Source organism: Acipenser ruthenus, chromosome 10, assembly GCF_902713425.1.
Source record: "Acipenser ruthenus chromosome 10, fAciRut3.2 maternal haplotype, whole genome shotgun sequence".
NCBI classification, from domain to species: Eukaryota; Metazoa; Chordata; class Actinopteri; order Acipenseriformes; family Acipenseridae; genus Acipenser; species Acipenser ruthenus.
In genome coordinates, this window is record NC_081198.1 from 37278174 (window position 1) to 37292438 (window position 14265).

The 14265-nt window shown below is 40.4% G+C and overlaps 1 protein-coding gene across 2 annotated transcripts in view; it reads right to left on the reverse strand.

The window, feature by feature from the left end:
- Positions 1-14265, reverse strand: part of LOC117410617 (partitioning defective 3 homolog B-like) — a 239626-nt gene that overhangs the window by 35774 nt on the left and 189587 nt on the right. The gene's annotated exons all lie outside the window — the stretch shown is intronic.

The following is a 14265-nucleotide window of genomic DNA, read 5'->3' on the forward strand; positions in this document are numbered from 1 at the left end:
TGCACAAAATAACAGGACATGTGTTTGTGCTGTGCCTCCCATGAAACTGAGAAGAATGGAAGCTCTTTTTCCTCTTAATTACCAAGGCATGAAGCTAAGACTAATTGTGTTGTGTAAACAAAAAAAAACCCTAGGGAACCAATGGCACCCCCACCCTCTCCACTGTGACCGCCATCCACCCCCCCCACCATTTTATCCTTCAACCAAAGGACATAAATCCTAAAAAAACACCAAATGATGAAGACACCTGCTGGGGGAGGTGAAGTGCAGGCTCTCTAATATTTTGCCAGTGCTGGCAAAGTCTAAATCAGTAGATTTCAGTCCCCTCAGGTGATACTGTTCTTGCTTTCAGAGAAGAAAGACAACCCCGATGCCTACCTGACCGGCAGCCAGAAACTTTATGCATCTCATCAGGAGTTTGTCCCCTAGGTTTTAATACGCTGACACATCTCTGTTTTAATAACAACGCAGCAGTCCATTTTCACAGCTGGTAGGGTAGGGTTTTCAGTCTCATTTGTGGTTCAGACTTTTCATGTATTTATTTATTTTATTTTTTTTACCCCAACTGCAATCTGCTGGTATCCAAAGAATAAGGATGATTGCATATCACAGTAGGGGAATAAACAACCCGGCAGATATTCCCCAAATTACAAGATAAAAACAGACTGTAATCAGCCAACAACTGAGAACTCACAGGGTTAAGACTGCTTAAGAGAGACATTTCAGTAGAAGGGGATTTATAACGGAAAGCACTGCAAAAGCACAATGCCTGCCAGTTTAACTTTTTTTTTTTAATTCTGCTTTTTTTTTTCTTTCAGATGATTAACTGGCATAAATGCTCTTTGTCCAACAAAAAATGCATCTTGCCTTGAGAGGTCAAATGTATGCTGACATGCATCCCCCTGTATTTTCCCCTGACGCGAATGTTCCCTTATGGCTAGTTTTCTGGATTTATGGAACACCACAAAAAACAACAGTTTTATCAATGTCATCTATTGATTCTGACAAAGAACAAGTTTTATCATAAAACTGTAATTTAATTCTCCAACAAGCTGCAAGTAATTTACCACTCTTCTAAAAGCTTCACTTGCATGGTCATTTTTTTCTGAAAGTATACCATTAGGTCTTATTCAATAGTTTAAAAAGACATGATCATGTTCTTTCTTTAAATCCTCTTCCATATACATTTTTGGGGAATAACAGGTAACTAACACCATCAGTGCAAGCTGGACAGATTGAAATGAACTGAGCCCAAAATTGAAACCTTTTAGAATACACGACTGCTCCCTGGTACCTCTCCCTTCCTGTGTTGTAGGGCAGATTTACAGGAATTATACCATGTGACCTACAGCACAGCATGTGATTAGGCACCAGTAATCTATAGCTCTGCATTTGAAAAGTATACACATCCTGGAAAAAGAAATGAACACCCAAAACATATTCAGCAGAACAGATGGAGGGTAGTGATGATGTTGCGTGTCACACACACAAAGCAATAATATGCAACTTGGATGAACTTTAATTTTGTTTTAAATCATACTTTCGGCCAATAAAGGCTTTATTTAATAACTTTAAATAAAGACAGAGTTTATTTTTAACCATAACTGTCTTCATGTAAGATCTTGTCAGTTTTTTTTAAGACACGACATATTGCTTATTAAAGGAAAGATGACTGTACAATTTCTATTAGAAGAAAAGCAAATTTGCAACAAAATGTGTGTCATGTTAATTAAAGATGATTTATGTAGCCTACAGATGGCCCAGTCATAATTTAGAAGATGTTATTCTTAACCATATCACGACTGGGTCAACTTATAACTCAGTTAAGACTAAATTAATGGTTAACCCTTGTAACGCCGGACACTTCCTACTTCACTAAGGTTTACAAGGCTCCAGTCACATTTGTTCATCCCCACTGGTTTCTAAGTACGGTCCAATTAAAAGGGTGGATTTACAATCAGCCACAGGCACTGCAAGGGTTAAAGAACCGAGTTCCAGCAGCCTTTGATCCATGACAGGAACTCTGTGACGACCAGCAGTTCTGAAGTTTCTTTATCACGGTGCCCTAGAGAAACCTCCAGACTGCAGCAAAATGCATTGCAAAGTGTATCATTCCGAAAATACATTAGCTAATCCCGGGAACATAATTAGAGCTGCCATTTTGATTGAGCACACACTAGGCAGTCCAAATGAATAACACTATCAATGTTTAATTAGAAATCACACAGCCTATGGCTCAAAACTCTTAATCATACAGCTCACTTGCTGCAGTGTTGAAATAAAGTGTGTTCTGCACTATGACCCCCAGAAGAGGAGAACGAGGGGGGGGGGGGGGGGGGGAATACATTGGCAGCAACAGTTCATTTGGTCACCACTATTTCTTTTTTTAATCTGTGGTCTAAGCTTGAGTATTTACAGTAAAGGGGTAGGCATATTTATTTTCCTCGCTCCGAAGAAACCGACAAGCTGACATAATATACAGAGACCATTATTGATTTAGTTGTTCTTAAATAAAGCTGGAGAATTACAATTGCTGCAGGTTTTTTTTTTTTTTTTTTTTTTAAACAACATGGATTGTTGAATGGCCAGTAATTTCCTAAGGGAGCTGCATGGGCTTCGCAATAGTCAAAGTGTTAGATTTGACCATTGCTGTTGAGAAAGTAAGTTATGTAAGTTATTATTTACTTTAATATAAACATTACAAATGTGTATTTAATGGCCCTGGCTATTTATTTATTTATTTATTTATTTATTATTACTTAGCAGACACCCTGTAACAGGGTAGTTGCTTGTTGGTGTGTGCATTTGCTGTTGAATGACAGGCAGGAGATCGAGACAGAGGCTGAAGTTGACACGCCCCGCAGGTTTATTTACACACACACACACAGTGAGAAAAGCTCACGTGACACTACCAACAATGGTAGCTCACTGAGGACATACGGCCAGCGTACAAAAAGCAAAATAAACACAGTACAAAAAACTATAAAATAAAAACCATAAAAACAGCATGCGCTACTCCCTAATGCATGGAGGTCCCGCTTGCACACCTCGCTATACTTTATGGGGATCCAACATCCCCGAACTAATCTTTAATTTAGCAACACAAACCCTGACTCCGACTGTCGGCAGTTTTGGCTGCTTCTTTTGGCTCCGATCCCGGTTCACCATCACGGTGATAGGAGGATTTCAGCAAAGTATTTCGGTCTCTATGTTTGGGGTAGCATGGACGATCTTCAGCCCGTTGTCCTAGGCTTTGCAGCAGCCCTGAGGTGAATAAACGGGACCTCTTTATACCCGACGCCCTGCTGGAACACACCTACCTGCTGATTATCAACAGCTGACAATCACACACAGCAGGCAGGCTCTCCCAGGAGCATCAGGTACTTCCTTAATTATTTACAATAAACACACACTATTTAAAATACATTCACACAAAACCCGGTCTTCATGTGCAAGGCGAGAGCCCTGCTACACACCCTTATCCAGGGCGACCTACGATTGTTACAAGTTATCACAGTACAAAGTATCGCATTATAAAATATCACATTACCGGTTATCACATTATAAAATATCACATTACAGAATATCATAATACAGATAACAGCAGATATGAAAGTACAATAAAAATCAATTAAAGTAAGAGCAAAATAAAGCACACAGTAACTTAAGAGTGAATTCGACTAAGTGCAGTTAAACCTTATAGTAAATATTTGCTTATACGAGTAAAGTCCAGTAAGAACATGTAGTAAGTACGACAAATGGATGAGAATGATTTCAAATAAAAGCAATTACAGAAAATGTGATTACAGATACAGATACAGATAAGAGTAAAATCAAATACAATACATAGTAAGTAGTTATAGGTAGGAGCAGTAATTGAATGCAGCAAGGTATGGCGCAGTTCAGTGCAGGTACAAGCTGATGCAAGTACTGGTACAAGTGGGTGCCATAATTGTAGTGTTTATAGATGCTGTCTGAACAGGTGTGTCTTGAGGAGGCGCTGGAAGGTGGTCAAGGACTGAGCAGTCCTGATATCCATGGTTAGGTTGTTCCACCACTGAGGGGCAAGGGTGGAGAAGCAGAGGGCTCTGGAGGCGGGGGAGCGGAGGGTGGGTACAGCTAGACTGCCAGAGGTGGAGGAGCAGAGAGGGCGAGAAGGGGTGTACGGAGAAATTATAGTCTGGAGATAGGAGGGAACAGAACGGTCAAGACAGCGATAGGCGAGTATAAGAGTTTTGAATTGGACGCAAGCAGTGATAGGGAGCCAGTGCAGAAAGCAGAGCAGCGGTGTAGTGTGGGAGAAACGGAGAAGGGAGAAGTGAGAAGACAAGGAGAGCAGCAGAGTTTTGTATGAGCTGGAGTGGATGGATAACAGAGGTAGGACGGCTGGACAGGAGGGAATTGCAGTAGTCAAGGTGGGACAGTACCAGGGCCTGAACAAGGAGCTGTGTGGAGTAATCGGTGAGGAAGCGGCGAATTCTGCGTATATTGCTGAGGAAGAAGCGACAGGAGCGTGCCAGAGTAGAGAGGTGCTGAGAGTAGGTGAGGGAGGGGTCAGGGATGACACCAAGGTTTTTGGTGGATGAGGAGGGAGAGAGGGTGTTGGATTGAAGCGGAATAGAGACAGAGAGATTAGCGGGGGGGGGGGGGGGGGGGGAGAAAAGCATATCTGATTTTGAGAGATTGAGTTTGAGGAGATGGCCGAGAGACAGGTAGAGATACGGGAGGAAGGGAAAGGAGACAAAGATCTGGGCATCATCAGCATAGCATAATGCAAACTGGTGGGAGACTGCTTTACCAGGGAGCTTACTGGCAACAGTGACAGGCTATCACTCCATAGCTCTGCTTGTATTGTCTACACCAGACTATCTGTAATCTGAAGAAACTGTAGATGCAATTTTTCATTTGTAATGGTTTTTGCTCAGAAAAAAAGTCAGCTCAGCAAATCTTAAGTGCTCTGCAAATAATGGCTTGAAGCTTTGCCACATAAATCCTGGAAGAAATGCATCTTTCAACAATGATGCTGCCTGCTTTCACGAAGGCCTCGCTCCTTTCGAAATTTATAGTTTCATTTTAGAAATGGACTGTAAAACGCCTTGATATAACTGTCAATCAACGCTGCCTGACAGCAACCAACAGTCCAGATTTAAGTATTAAGAAGCACTAGCCCAGATCGCAGGAATAATCTAATCTAGAGTGGTTAACCAAAGAAAAGAAAAGCCCTTAATAGATGTGGTATTTAAAAGAAAACAAAACCATGATCCCTATGTGTTGCTTATATGTATTTTTACCCCTTTCTTACAGAAAGAGGCCGACGCCGCCAATAGCAACCTAAATCATGATTTAACAACCTGTGAATCCACCTGCACTCAAAACTTGGTGACTTATAAAGCAGCTTTCATGATTATCTCAAATTGCTGCCTGGCAGAGCCACAAAATATTTTACAAAAAAAAATGTTTTAAATGAAATGATGACACATTTAGCCTAGTTAGACATCTCATATTAACCCCTGCATAGGTACAATGTTGACCTACTGTACACAAATTAAGAAAATACCAGGCAAACACAATAAGTAAGCACGCTTTGATAAAAAAAAAAAAAAAAGAACAAAAGCAAAACATGAGCAGTATGGCTTTAAGAATTTGTAACAAACTTGCATCAAGTGAACGCAGTGTGGAGCTGGGATTGTAAACAGACAGTAGGTCAAAGACATATGAAGGGGCAAGACCACTGACTTATTATACCTCAAATATACTTGTCTGCCAGCCTGTAAGAAGCTGGAGGAGGTAACGTGTCTGGCTGTCGGATCAAAGCAACAAACTGGAAAGTGACCCAGATATACTCCATGGTATACACAATTCATAAAGTAACCAGCAGAGCCACCATACAGCATTGGCTTGAGTTAAAAAAAAAATATATATTAATAATTTCAGAAAATGTCAGTAGCCACGGTTCTGTAATGAACCTACATGGGGCTCAGATCAAATGCTCATTAAAGACAACAGGTAGGAATAATAATGAACCATAACTGCTACCACTACAGCTTGTCATGATTCACTCTTTCTCTGTAAGGTTTCCTAGGCTACCCCCAGCATATCAGCCAGTCACAGCTGTTGAGACTCATTTCCATTGGCGTTTATTTTAATGTTTTATGAGGCAGCTAAGAAATGGCTGATTAATTCAGTTATGGTACTACAAAATATATTTAAAAAAAAGGGTTATTCAAACTAGGACAGCTTGATCATTAATACTAAAAGATAACGTGGGAACGATATATGATTAATCAATGCAGACTGGTATGAAAACAAAGATTAAAAGAATGTATGTTAACAACAGGCATCTGTTGCCACATCCGTAAAAATTAAAGTTTTATAATGAAAAAAAATGAGATTGCTGTGACTGACAGAGAGTGAGTGAATCCAAGTCATACATCTCCTTCCCAATCTGTGAGGGCGTTGCATAACAGGAACAGTGTGCCCCAGACTGGATGGGTTGGCAATTAATGCCAGGGAAAGTCGGAAGTCGGCCATCCAGAAAGGGAGCGGAGTCACAATACCAGAAGTCATCGCCTTAATACGGTAGGCGATGTGGCAATCGCGGACTGGAGGAAAAGCGATTGCACTCGCTACCGAAGGGTATATCAGGGGATGTGGCAAAGCAATCTGTTCCTTTGTTATGGTTACAAAAGGACCAGTGAAGGAGTACTGTGTTTTAAAAGGAAACCGTGAGGTTTTGTGTGTTGTTTTGTCTCTCTATTAAACTGTTATGCTTGTCGTTTATAGAAGGCTAATAGCCGGGAGCTGTAGCTAACAGCCAGCAAATAAACCTGGACTACACTTCACAATTGTGGACAATAAACCTGTAATTCACCACTTGCACTAAGACCACTCACTATGGACTTGTGACCATGTTTTATTTGTGTATATTGTTTTCGGGACTGAACCATGTGGCTTAACTGTGCCATACGCATTGCTGCGTAGGGCCTGTTTATTATTATTTAAGTGTTGGGAGGATGCTACCCAGCAAAATGTTTAACTGTGAACTGTGTTGTGTCAAATCATTCCTGAGCACTCCATCACCTCTACACCTGCGGACTGCAAACCACTTTGCCACAGAGACCTACATAGACTGTATGCAAATTAAGAAATGTCATACTGTACAGAAGCATGGACAAGTTCCACTATATATCCACAGATACTGAACTTGCAAAAACTTGTGGTCACTTTTCTAGTTGCAGGTTTATGTAAAACGCTAAAGAGTGACATACAGTACGTGCACCTCCACTATATCCCATTCTTCAGGGATAAGCATTCCCAGCAGTTGATAAACACTTTTGAGAAACATTATAAATTAAACAATATATAACAGCTATTGCTAATATCAGATTCTGGGGATATATAGGGTGTGTCTGTCTGTCTGTCCCTCCATCTGTATGTCACACTTACACTCAGTGGCTTGCAGAAGTATTCACCCCCTACCAATAATGTCACATTTTGTTGAATTACAAATTATGTATGCACAGTTTTTCAAACAGACCTTTTTTATTCAAAGCTGTAGTGGTTAGACTGAACACTGTTATATGAGGAGAAGGTTAAATGTCAGCAAAACTTGCAAAGCAAATGTACAAAATGAAATTATCTGGTTGCATAAGTATTCAGCCCCTTAAGTCAGTACTTTTGAAGCAATTACTAGTGTTTTTTGATAGGTCTCTACTAGCTTTTCACAATACGATGGTGAAATTTTAGCCCATTCTTCACAGGAAAATTGCTCCAGTTCTGATAAGTTTGTTGGGGATCGTCGATGGACTGCAATCTTCAAGTCTCGCCATAAATTTTCGATTGGATTCAAGTCAGGACTTTGACTGGGCCACTCAAGAACATTAATTCTCTTCTTGTTCAACCACTCCAGTGTGGCTTTGGCTTGGTGCTTCGGGTCATTGTCCTGCTGAAATGTGAATTTCCTCCCCATTTTCAGAGTCTTGGCTGACAGACAGGTTTTCCTGAAGGAGTCGCCTATACTTTGCACCATCCATTCTCCCCTCTATCCTGACAAGCTTCCCAGTCCCTGCTGAAGAGAAGCATCCCCATAACATGATGCTGCCACCACCATGCCTGACAGTTGAGGTGGTGTTGACTGGGTGATGCGCAGTGTTGGGCTTGCGCCAGATGTAATGCTTGGAAATTAGACCGAAAAGTTCAATGTTTGTCTCGTCTGACCACAAGATGAGGCTTTTTGAGTAATGGCTTCTTTCTTGCCACCCGTCCATACAGGCCAGTTTTGTGTAGGGACCGGCTTATTGTTGATGTGTGAACACTGACTCCCATCTCAGACACAGAACTTTGCAGATCTCAAGGTCATTGTTGGCTTCAGAGTGACATCCCGATCCAGTTTGGGAGGGCGACCTGATCTGGGTAGTGTCGGGGTGGTATGATGCATCTTCCACTTCTTAATGATGGACTTCACTGTGCTGAGAGGAATAATCAGCGCCTTTGACATTTTCTTGTACCCTTTTCCTGCTCTGTGCTTCTCTACCACTTTATCCCTTTACCCTTGTTTCGAAAGCTCCTTCATGGTTGCTTTGTTGGATCACTATGTGAGTTGCATCTTGAAAGTCTTTATATACCTGAGGGAAATTATCTACAAGTTAAACCACTTTGAGTACACACAGGCTGAAACCATTTCACTAATTTTGTGACCTTTCAAACAAATCATTTGCACCTGAGCTGATTTAGGGCTGCAGTAGCAAAGGGGTTGAATACTTATGCAACTGAGATGAATCTGTTTTTCACTGTAAATCTAACTTATTTATAGTCTATATGCATTTTGTAATTTTACCAATGTGGAGTAGTTTGTGTAGATTCTACATGTGAAGTCTAATTTGAAAGCGTTGTGGAGTATGCTCACGTGCCAACAAAATATGAAAACTTTGCAGGGGGGTGAATACTTCTGCAAACCACTGTATCAAACCATAAGTTATTGAGAGCATCAGATTCTGTGGATATAGGAGGTGTTTGTCTATCCGTTCACATTTTTGCCAATACCTGGATTATCGCTTATGAAGTAATGAAATTCAAATTATTTTTCTATACTATTCTGTAAAAACTGTTAATAATGTTACAGTCATCAACTTTTTCATCATACCGATAGCTCTATTCAGTGGTATTATTTGTTATTGCATATATACTACTATGGTTTCTATACCTCTTTTTTACTGCAAGAACACAATCCCTATTCCTTGGTGATCAGCACAGTGGGAAAGAATTTACCCAAAAAATAAATCACATATAACAATTGCGGTATTAGTTGTGTAAAAATGAGGAAAGAAAAAAAAACAACTTGCAGATGCTTTTCAGTTTCAACATAAATGACAGTACAACGTGTGCTCTTTAGTCTTCTCTTGTATAGATTAAATGACTCTTCCCCAGTTTAGTGACATTTTCTCAAATGGATTTTGACAACAAAAGGCAGACTTTTCCGACAGCTTGGAGGAAACCTTTCTAACAAGAAGTGACACTGCTTGAAACAGCTTTTATATGATCTTTCGAGGCATTACATTATTTAGAAAGATCTCCTATTTTTTTTTTTTTGGGGGGGGGCAGATTGAAGCAACACTACAGCTGTTTCTATTGATGTTTTTTTCTTCTTTCTGTAGCCTCTACCTACAGAGAGCCACAAGGTTAGATATGAAAGACTATGGTGGCTATTCTCTTCATTCTTTCAATGGGTTTCTGCACGTCTTGTTACTGATCAGTGCCCCTATAGGCTGGCACAACTGAGGTCCAGAAATATGCAGTAATGCTAAGTAGATTTAGATTGTAGCCAACTGTGCTGGAATTCAAACTCCACATCTCTGAATAGTGCAAAGGTTAAACTGATTATCATACTATTGTGCAGAAGTGGATGAAAATGAAGTTTTAGTTGCATGAGAGACACAAACGAGCAAACATTTAGTCAGCCCAGATCTTTGTTTGTGTCACTTCTATCTGGTCTCCTTTTCAATCTCATAGAGTGAAAGCTTTCAAAAGGCAGAATACACAGTATCTTCCAAGCTTTAGACATCTTGAAAAAAGACCCATTGATTTTTTTATGTGCATAACACCTTGGTATAAACATTTACTTAGCCACGTATCTTGTTCATGCATATATCTGAAATATATTCAAATGGAAATTCTAAGATTCTCACAGATTTTAATGTCAAGGAACTGAAGTTACTAAAAAAAAAAATTTTCCCAAGCTTTTTATTTAAATGGAGAGAAACTTGTTGCTAGGCTACAAATTACTTTTGAAGCAACGGGAGTGGATATGGGGCGGGGGGGGGGGGGGGGGTTGCAGGGACATTAATGCGGCGGGTTGACAGTTGGTGATTATTTTAATTAGGGGAGTGGGGAATATTTTTAGCTATGCTGGAGAGCGACAAGCCAATTCAGATGGACAAACGTGTGTGCTGTCCATAACTGCAAGATGAAGAACGACACTTTGCTAGCTCTCTCAAATTAAGCATGATTTGCCCACTCTGCAATCTTCAACGATTACTAATGCCTCTTGTGCTTGTTTAGCTCCCTGCCTGGTGCATTACAGGAATGGCCAGTGATTTTAGATGTAGCAAATGCATTAAAACAAGCATCCTCCATCATTACCTGGGAGAGAGAAGGAGAGAGCGAAATACACACTTAAGACTAGCAGCCCATTAATCTGGCTTCAGCTTTTCTCCGAGTACTCAATCAAACAGAACCAGCAGATTAATTAACGCCCTGAAAGAAATCAGTAAGGAGCACTTCAAAACTCTCCGGATCAACGCTAAAAGCTTTTCTGGATTAATTTATAATTCTGTCGGTGAGACGCATCAACTGGGGAAGAAACAAAAAAAAAAACTAATAGTTTGAACCCATTGTACTCACATGAAACCCCATTTCAACTTAACTATGAAGCCCTTTTACTCGAAATGGAAAAGCACTCCAATTAGCACTGCTTAACTCACTCATGTCTACATACAGAACACAGTGTATAGTGCCCTGGCTAATGTACTGTAACATTTAACAATACCTTTCCCCTTTCCCTCCTGCTGCAGCTGCTGATGCAGTTGCATCCTACCTCTCGCATTAAAGACAATTATTTGCTTCTAATTGGACACAAAAAAACCTAGTGGTACTATGGTTGTTATAGTAACTTTTGTAAAAGCGCTCCTGTTTCCCTCTCCAGAGGCTTGTAGTAGCTTCCAATCCCAGATCTTGCTCATGCCAGCTGCAGTAGAGAACATAGGCAAAAGGGCTCTGACATTTTCTATGAAACAGGTTTTATCATTGAGTATTTTTAGCAAGCTTCCCTTAAGAGGTCGAGATAGAAAGAGAGTGAGAGAAAGCGGGAGTGAGTGTGTGAATGCGTGAGTGTGTGTATAAAACCTGTTACCGGCCTACTATGTCTTTTTTTATTTTTTATTTAGTAAATCGCCAATTATTTTATTATTTTTTCCCAATTTGGCATATCCAATTATTTTTAGGCTCAGCTCACCGCTACCACACCCACGCTGACTTGTGAGCGGCGAAGACGAACACACACTGTCTTCTGAAGCGTGTGCCATCAGCCGACCGCTTTTTTTCACACTGCAGACTCACCGTGCAGCCACCTCAGAGCTACAGCGTCAGAGGACAACGCGGCTCTGGGCAAGCCCGCAGACTACAGGGGTAGCTGGTGCGTGGTGAGCCGAGGACACCCTGGCCGACCTAAGCCCCTCCCCCCCCGGGCGGAGGTATACAGTGAACATTCCTGTTTGGAGCAGAATTAGGCAAATACTGTACTAAGGGTGTGGTAATTCCAATAATAAAAACCTTTTTCTTTTATTATTAAAAACCTTCCTATATAGTTCTGGGAATCTGAAGATGCATTAAACTACAAGTATTTATACAAAAATAACTTCAACAATCAATTTTTTATTTGCATAACAAGACTATGAAGAGAAAACCAAATCTCCATAAATAACAAAATATTGAGTGTGTGTGTGTGTGGAAGGGAGGAGGGTAGTTTATGAGGAGCATCAACTGTCCTTGCTGAATTTAAAAATAAATTAAGTGTTGGTTGCCTGCCCTTTACAATTTCAGAAGTGTGTTTTATTGCCTGACTATGACTTAATTATTCTTATATGACTAACCTTGAAATAAAAAATGCCATCTCTAACATCTTCATTTCACACATTCACTTTTTAGCATTTAAACTTTAATTAGAGATTGTGACGGAGTGTCCCGTCCCTATGTATGTGTGTGTGTGTGTATATGTATATATATACAGTGCCTTGCAAAAGTATTCAGACCCCTGACCAATTCTCTCATATTACTGAATTACAAATGGTACATTGAAATTTCATTCTGTTTGATATTTTATTTTAAAACACTGAAACTCAGTATCAATTATTGTAAGGTGAAATTGGTTTTATGTTGGGAAATATTTTTAAGAAAAATAAAAAACTGAAATATCTTGCTTGCATAAGTATTCATCCCCCACACATTAATATTTGGTAGAGCCACCTTTCGCTGCAATAACAACTTTAAGTCTTTTGGGGTAAGTATGTACCAGCTTTGCACACAGTGTCGGAGTGATTTTGGCCCATTCTTCTTGGCAGATTTGCTCCAGGTTGTTCAGGTTGGTTGGACGACGCTTGTGGACCGCAATTTTCAAATAGTGCCACAGATTCTCAATGGGATTGAGATCAGGACTTTGATTGGGCCACTGTAGGACATTCACCTTTTTGTTCTTGAGCCACTCCAATGTTGCTTTGGCCTTGTGCTTGGGATCATTGTCCTGCTGAAAGGTGAATTTCCTCCCAAGCTTCAGTTGTTTAGCGGACTGAAGCAGGTTCTCTTGCAGTATTTCCCTGTATTTTGCTCCTTCCATTCTTCCTTCAATTTTAACAAGATGCCCAGTCCCTGCTGATGAGAAGCATCCCCACAGCATGATGCTGCCACCACCATACTTCACTGTAGGGATGGTGTGTCTTGAGGCATGGGCAGTGTTAGGTTTGCGCCACACATAGCGCTTTGAGTTTTGGCCAAAAAGCTCCATCTTAGTCTCATCTGACCACAAAACCTTTTCCCACTTCGCAGCTGGGTCACTCTCATGCTTTCTGGCAAACTCCAGACGTGCTTTCAGATGGTACTTTTTGAGTAACAGCTTCTTTCTTGCCACCCTCCCATACAGGCCAGTGTTATGCAAAGCTCTTGACATGGTTGACTGGTGCACCATTACTCCACTCCCAGCCACTGAACTCTGTAACTCCTTCAAAGTGATTGTTGGCCTCTCTGTGGCTTCTCTCACAAGTCTCCTTCTTGTCTGAGCTCTGAGTTTTGAGGGACGGCCTTTTCTTGGCAGTGCCTGGGTGGTGTGATGCAGCTTCCACTTCCTGATTATTGATCTAACTGTGCTCACTGGGATATCCAAACACTTGGATATTATTTTATACCCTTTCCCTAATCTATGCATTTGTATTACTTTATCTCTAACTTCTGTAGAATACTCTTTGGTCTTCATTTTCCTTCAGATTCACAGCCTGACCAATGATCCTTCAACAGTGGGGTTTTTATCCAGAAAATGTGACAGCAACTTTAATGGTTCACAGGTGGAGGCCAATGGTAAGGTAACTGTGTCCTCGTTAGGGCAATTTCTTTCAATGGTGTAAACTGGGAGCTTCCACAGCACAGGGGTTGAATACTTATGCAAGCAAGATATTTCAGTTTTTTATTTTTCTTAAAAATATTGCCCAACATAAAACCAATGTCACCTTACAATAATTGATTTTGAGTTTCAGTGTTTTAAAATAAAATATCAAACAGAATGAAATTTCAATGTACCATTTGTAATTCAGTAATATGAGAGAATTGGTCAGGGGTCTGAATACTTTTGCAAGGCACTGTATATATATATATATATATATATATATATATATATATATATATATATATATATACACTGTATATATAAAAGCCAGTATTTGTATTATATTATTGTTTGCGGTGTGGACGAAAAGTCGCCGCCATTACTTGTTATTGTTTTAGTTTTTAAATTACCTTGCAGGAATGCGTGACTGATCAGCTACTTAATATAATTAGCTGACAGTCACGCATCCATAGTAAACCCGTGCAGAATGTGACTGAGGGGTTAACAAGATAATTAATAGCTAGTTAATCCCTCGGTCACCACTATAAAAACCTGCAGCTTTGGCTGCAACGGGTTGCGAGTGTTCGGAGAGTGGTGAACTGGAGTAGAGAGAGGAGGTA